Below are 7343 nucleotides of genomic sequence, written 5' to 3' on the forward strand. Positions count from 1 at the left end.
AGCAACGGAATCACTAGCAAACTAAGTCATTAACGGAATCACTAGCAAACTGAGTCGTTAACGGAATCACTAGCAAACTAAGTCGTTAACGGAATCACTAGCAACCAAGTCATTAACGGAATCGCAGCAAACTAAGTCATTAATCAGGAATCACTATGCAAGCTAAGTCGTTAACGGAATCACTAGCAAACTAAGTCGTTAAAGGAATCACTAGCAAACTAAGTCGTTAACGGAATCACTAGCAAACTAAGTCATTAACGGAATCACTAGCAAACTAAGTCGTTAACGGAATCACTAGCAAGCTAAGTCGTTAACGGAATCACTAGCAAACTAAGTCATTAACGAAATCACTAGCAAACTAAGTCGTTAACGGAATCACTAGCAAGCTAAGTCGTTAACGGAATCACTAGCAAACTAAGTCATTAACGGAATCACTAGCAAACTAAGTCATTAACGGAATCACTAGCAAGCTAAGTCGTTAACGGAATCACTAGCAAACTAAGTCGTTAACGGAATCACTAGCAAACTAAGTTATTAACGGAATCACTTGCAAACTAAGTCGTTAACGGAATCACTAGCAAACTAAGTCGTTAACGGAATCACTAAAGTCATTAACGAAATCACTAGCAAACTAAGTCATTAACGGAATCACTAGCAAACTAAGTCATTAACGGAATCACTAGCAAACTAGGTCGTTAACGGAATCGCTAGCAAACTAAGTCGTTAACGGAATCGCACAGCAAAACTAAGTAGTTAACGGAATCACTAGCAAACTAAGTAGTTAACGTGAATCACTAGCAAAACTAAGTCGTTAACGGAATCACTAGTAACCAAGTCGTTAACGGAATCACTAGCAAAACTAAATAGTTAACGGAATCGCTAACAAACTAAGTCGTTAACGGAATCACTAGCAAACTAAGTAATTAACGGAATCACTAGCAAACTAAGTCATTAATGGAATCACTAGCAAACTAAGTCGTTAACGGAATCACTAGTAAACTAAGTCGTTAACGGAATCACTAGCAAACTAAGTCGTTAACGGAATTACTAGCAAACTAAGTCATTAACGGAATCACTAGCAAACTAAGTCGTTAACGGAATCACTAGCAAACTAAGTCGTTAACGGAATCACTAGCAAACTAAGTCGTTAACGGAATCACTAGCAAACTAAGTAGTTAACGGAATCACTAGCAAACTAAGTCGTTAACGGAATCACTAGCAAACTAAGTCGTTAACGGAATCACTAGCAAACTAAGTCAATAACGGAATCACTAGTAAACTAAGTCGTTAACGGAATCACTAGCAAACTAAGTCGTTAACGGAATCACTAGCAAACTAAGTCATTAACGGAATCACTAGCAAACTAAGTCGTTAACGGAATCACTAGCAAACTAAGTAGTTAACGGAATCACTAGCAAACTAAGTCGTTAACGGAATCACTAGCAAACTAAGTCTTAACGGAATCACTAGCAAACTAAGTCGTTAAAGGAATCACTAGTAACCTAAGTCGTTAACGGAATCAATAGCAAACTAAGTCGTTAACGGAATCACAGCAAGCTAAGCCAATAACGGAATCACTAAAAACTAAGTCGTTAACGGAATCACTAGCAAAACTAAGTCGTTAACGGAATCACTAGCAAACTAAGTCGTTAATGGAATCACTAGCAAACTAAGTCGTTAACGGAATCACTAAAGTCATTAACGGAATCACTATCAAACTAAGTCGTTAACGGAATCACTAGCAAATAAAAATGTCTTTGGTCAAATTCAATCCTCTAGGAGTCCTTAAAATGGCTAAAAAAAAAAAAAATTCCAAAAGCCTTTAAAATTCACTAAACTTCTTTTATCCGTTCACTTCATTTACTCACTTTTCTTTCTTTTGATAATGTCTGCTAAAGACTCCCTCCGAAGATCCGACCTCAGTGAACCATCCTCGAATTCTGGGTATCCGTCACAAGCTCGAGGCTTCTACTTCGACATCTTTAACCATAGCCTGCATTTTTTTTCTTTTTTTGTCCAACGACACCCAATATGCTATTTTCACTTGATTCTTATCAGACTCACTTACCTTAATGCCATATTAATACCAGAGGAATTTTACGTAATAGCACAATATCGGTCGACTTCAGGAAAGAGATGCGAGTAAGAGAGAGAGAGAGAGAGAGAGAGAGAAGTTCTTTATTCGAACATTAAACCAGCGTATCCGTGTAAAATGAAAATGACTCCAGAGAGAGAGAGAGAGAGAGAGAGAACTTATTTGATCGTTAAACCAACACCACAACATAAAAATGACAAAGACACGGTGAGAGAGAGAGAGAGAGAGAGAGAGAGAGAGAGAGACTAGTCTGATAAGGAAAGGCAAAACAAAGGACCATGTTCGGTTGCATAGAGACAAGGCCCGTGAAGTCTTTTCTTATAAGACGGCGATTCAATGCGTCTTCCCGTCTTTCTCAGACAGACAAACAGACAGACGAAAAAACAAAGAGGGACCCAAACTTACCTCAAGATTGATTGCATTAAGTAATTTGGCGTGGCACACACACACACACACACACAGAAAGAGACAATGTCACTTTTTATACAGAAAGTTATACATTACAGCTCAGGAATATTTTGTGAGAAAATGAGAGAGAGAGGTCACTTTTTATACAGAAAATTATACATTACAGTTCAGGAATGTTTGGAGGAAATACAGAGAGAGAGAGAGAGAGAGAGAGAGAGAAAGGTCACTTTTATACAGAAAGTTATACATTACAGTTCAGGAATATTTTGTGAGAAATGAGAGAGAGAGAGAGAGAGGGAGAGAGTATAATAATAATAATAATAATAATAATAATATAATAATAATAATAATAATAAGCTTTATTCCAATATTTACATTGGCTATTACAATAAGAGAGAGCGAGAGAGAGAGAGAGAGAGGAAAGAGAGAGAGAAGGGAACTTTTTATGCAGAAAGTTATACATTACAGTTCAGAAATATTTTGTGAGAAAATGAAAGAGAGAGAGAGAGAGAGAGAGAGAGAGAGAGAGAGAGAGAAGGTCACTTTTTATACAGAAAATTATACATTACAGTTCAGGAATATTTTGTGAGGAAATGAGAGAGAGAGAGAGAAAATAGATAAAGAGAGATAAACAGAGTGGTGTTAATAAAAAGACCAATTTTAAATCAGTTGGGGTCAGTTAAGTTCAAAATTATTTATATACATAACTCTATTTCGCTTCACAGCAGTGCACAAATAATTCTGAAAACTTTGTACCTTTTCGAAAATTATTAAATTCAGGTTTTGTTATCCCACGAAATCACTATGCACCAGATTTCTCGTGTAAATTCTGCCTCATATTACCTGTAAAACGAATCAACGTTTTTTCTACATAGTTTGTTTATAATTTCAAAAGCAATTTAATTACTTTTGTTTGTATTTTAGTAATCTCTCAAGCACTGCATAAAGGTTAGTCAGTAAAATATACTTAGGGGTCTGCTGGCATAGTGGTCAGTGTTGTGGGGTGCCACTCATATGTCGCAGGTTCGCGTCTCCCCCAGGGCGATGAAAAATCACTGGCTGTGTATCATGATCAGTTACTGCTGCAGTGTGGGGTCTGCAGTGGGGAGGTTGGAACCAACATTCTTTGGAAGCTTGAATTTTAAGTCAGTGGCCCCTTTAGTGTGCTTGTTCCATGTGAATAGGTTTCATCTACTGAAATAAATAATAATAATAATAATAATAATAATAATAATAATAATAATAATAATAATAGCTCATGACGCAGCATGCTTGCAGTAGCTAATGTGCATCTGATCTGCTGAAATTTTGGGGGGTGAAAGTGCTGCACTGTTCGTCTACTAATTATCTACTGAGTTCTTTATTATTTTCTCACCTACACACCATCCATCTGTTGGGTCCCAGGGCTCATTTAACAGCTCCCAAACCTCATTCCTATAAGTTGAAGTCTCTCTCTCCACTTCATTTGCTTGTCCTTTATTTTCCGGAAGTAAAATTAGGCTAATCTAATTTCTGGGCAATGCCGTGCCCCTGTGAAGGCAATGGATGCCTTTTAATGAGAAAATTCTCTCTCTAACCAGATGGGAAGGCAAAAGCCTCCCAGTGCTACGCTTCCCCAGGTGTATGAATTAGCTGGTCCGCTGGTATAGTGGTTATGGTCGTGACATGCCACCCGGATGCCGCGGGTTTGCGTCTCCCCCAGGGCGATGAAAAATCACTGGCTCCATATCATGGTCAGTTACTGCTGCAGTGTGGGGTCTGCAGTGGGAGGTTGAAACCAACATTCCTTGCAAGCTTGAATTTCTAGTCAATGGCCCCTTTGGTGTGCTTGTTCCATGTGAATAGGTTTCATCTACTAAAATAATAATGGTAATAGGTTGCAGTTAGTGGAGTGTCACGTAAGAGGAACATACTGTAGGTCTGCATTGCCAATTCCGTGGCCTACTCCAAGACCTCGCCTCTAAAGGTTTCGTTCTTCCAGTGAGATTCAGAGCCTGATTCCTGGTTACCAGTTAAGTCATTACTGAGGTTTTTCGTGCACCTTTTAGAGCTGCAACAAGGCTATAAAAAAAATCATGGAGCTCACCAGCTACTGCCAACTTCAGCTCAACAACGAGCACCCTGTTGTTTAACAGTTTGGATGCTATTGGATTCTGTTTGTCTCAGATGCACTCCGATGCACTGAATAGAGAGATGCCAACAGCACAAGAAGGTCTATAGCCTTACTAACCCACCTTTTCTTTCCTATACACATTATTAAATAGTTTAGTTAAGGTTAAAGTCCTCCTGGGGATCTGTGGGCTCATAGGGCAGGCGCTGATCTCCTGTTTCTTAGGCCAGCAGCCAGTGTGGGACAGGTCCCAATGCCTATGACATGTGGCCAGTGTGTCGCTAGGCCCACTGTTTAACTTCCCAGCCCGAGGGCTGGTACCTGTTCTACTACTGAACCTCTTGGGTTTTTTCGGACCGTTAGGTTGACAGTCTACCGGATTTTTTGCAGTGGCGCAATCCGAGCCATCAGTGAGTAAAGTGTGTATTTTTTCCCCTTCAGAAACGTACCGTCCTTACCCTTGCCTGTGATTAAAATTCTTGAGTCGTCAAAAGTAAATCTATTAAAAAATTCATCCCGAATGAATCTGAGATTTAAAATGGTCAAAATATTTGCAGGCAGTCTTCACAAATCAACAGCAAGTTTCAGGCATAAGCGGAATATTCTTTGCATTTCAGGTTTTTGGAAAAAAAGAAAACATAGTCAGGTCCTTAAGTCATTGACAGAATCAGAATTTATGGGACTAACTCTCTCGATTCCCTGGTGGTGGTATTTTCGCCAAAACCGATGAAGGATAGGAATAAGATGAATGACCTTTTTTTTTGTTTTTAATATGACAGATATTAATTCTTATCTCAAGCTATAACTGATCGCTACCTAGAACGCGGTGGTAAATCTTTTCGTATTTATCATCTGAAAACATCAGTTCGCTAGATTTATAAATGCTATCTGTATTTAAGGGAGCACAAGCAATAACTCTCAACAAGTTTATATACTGTGACAATACTTGCGCTTTCGCTGAAAACACATCTGAATTATTAGAACTTTCATGATATTCAGAGGGTTGCTTTCACGTATGAAAGGGTCTTCCTAAAAGGTCAAATTATTACTGTCAAGGTCAAATAATTATGCCACTGAATCAAATTTAAGTAAATTACAACCACTCTCATAGAAGAGAAAGAAATAAAAAACAAGCAAAATATGCGCCGAGGTTCTTCGGCGCAATCGAGTTTTCTGTACAGCCGCTACAGCATATAATCAAGGCTACCGAAAACAGATCTATCTTTCGGTGGTCTCGGTATAATGCTGCATGAGCCGCGGCCCATGAAACTTCAACCGCCGCCCGGTGGTGGCCTGTCCTGTATCGTTGCCAGATGCACGATTATGGCTAACTTTAACCTTAAATAAAATCAAAACTACTGAGGCTAGATGGCTGCAATTTGGCATGTTTGATGATTGGAAGGTGGAGGATCGACATACCAATTTGCAGCCCTTTAGCCTCGGTAGTTTTTAAGATCTAAGGGCGGACAGAAAAAGCGCGGACGGACAGACAAAACCGACACAACGGTTTTCTTTTACAGAGAACTAAAAAGCATTTCCTCACGAGACAAAACTTCACAACAACCACGGGCTACTCAGGTCCATTAGAGAAGGCTTTTGTCAAAACATCTGCTACTAGAACGCAGATAACGATCAGTGTTCATAGGGCGCAAGATAATAGGAGATGAAAACCCCCTTCCCGCATTTGTTGTGCAAAGGAGGCAGCCACTTACGGGAAGGCAATTTGTCACACTGCGCGTTTCGGCCACACGCGGCTCTCTTATTTCGTGGTTGGCTTGGCAACCCTTTCACCTGCTTTTGTCAATTCAGCTTATCGTACAGGAGACCTTAAATATTATCCCGCCCTCTGGCACGTCTGAAGCACCTTCCCATCCCCCCCCTCTATTTTCTATGTTTGTCTCCGAAACACATTTAGAACCGAGATCAGAATAGAATACCAAAGGTCTCAGCCGAGTCTTGAAGACGTTCGAGAAACCGAAGGGAATTTACCTCTCAGCAAAACAAAAATAAATAAATAAATAAAAATGAAAAGGCCAAGGAAATGCAGGAAAGGAAAATGAAAGCTAAAAGTGAAAAAGGCAATAGTTGGTGCAGCGGAAAAGGTAAACCCTGAGGACAATAACGCGAACGTAAAGGGATCATTAATTACATTTTATCAGAGCTTACGAGGGATGTTCCATTACCGCACAAGTTTCCATTAGCTGATCATTGCTGCGATCAGTTCTTTGATGATTCTAGTGCGTTCGCGTAGGGGAAATTGGCAGTCATTTTATGAATCGGATAAACATTCGCATTAAGGACAAATATGCACAATTTCAAATGACGGCGTTTCAGTTTTCTGTAAAAGGAAACTAATGTACCGGCTTTGTCTGTCCGTCCGCAATTTTTCTGCCCGTACTTTTTCTGTCCGCCCTCAGATCTTAAAAACTGCTGAGGCTAGAGGGCTGCAAATTGGTAAGTTGATCATCCACCCTCCAATCATCAAACACACCAAACTGCAGCCCTCTAGCCTCAATAGTTTTTATTTTACTTCAGGTTAAAGTTAGCCATAATCATGCATCTGGCAAGGATATAGGACAGGCCACCACCAGGCCGTGGTTAGCGCTTCATGGGCCGCGGCTCATACAGCATTACTGTATACCGAGACCACTGAAAGATATATCTATTTTTGGTGGCTTTGATTATACGCTGTACAGAAAACTCGACTGCGCCGAAGAAACTTCTGCGCAG

The sequence above is a fragment of the Macrobrachium rosenbergii genome, chromosome 16, assembly GCF_040412425.1.
Source record: "Macrobrachium rosenbergii isolate ZJJX-2024 chromosome 16, ASM4041242v1, whole genome shotgun sequence".
In the NCBI taxonomy this organism is placed as follows: Eukaryota; Metazoa; Arthropoda; class Malacostraca; order Decapoda; family Palaemonidae; genus Macrobrachium; species Macrobrachium rosenbergii.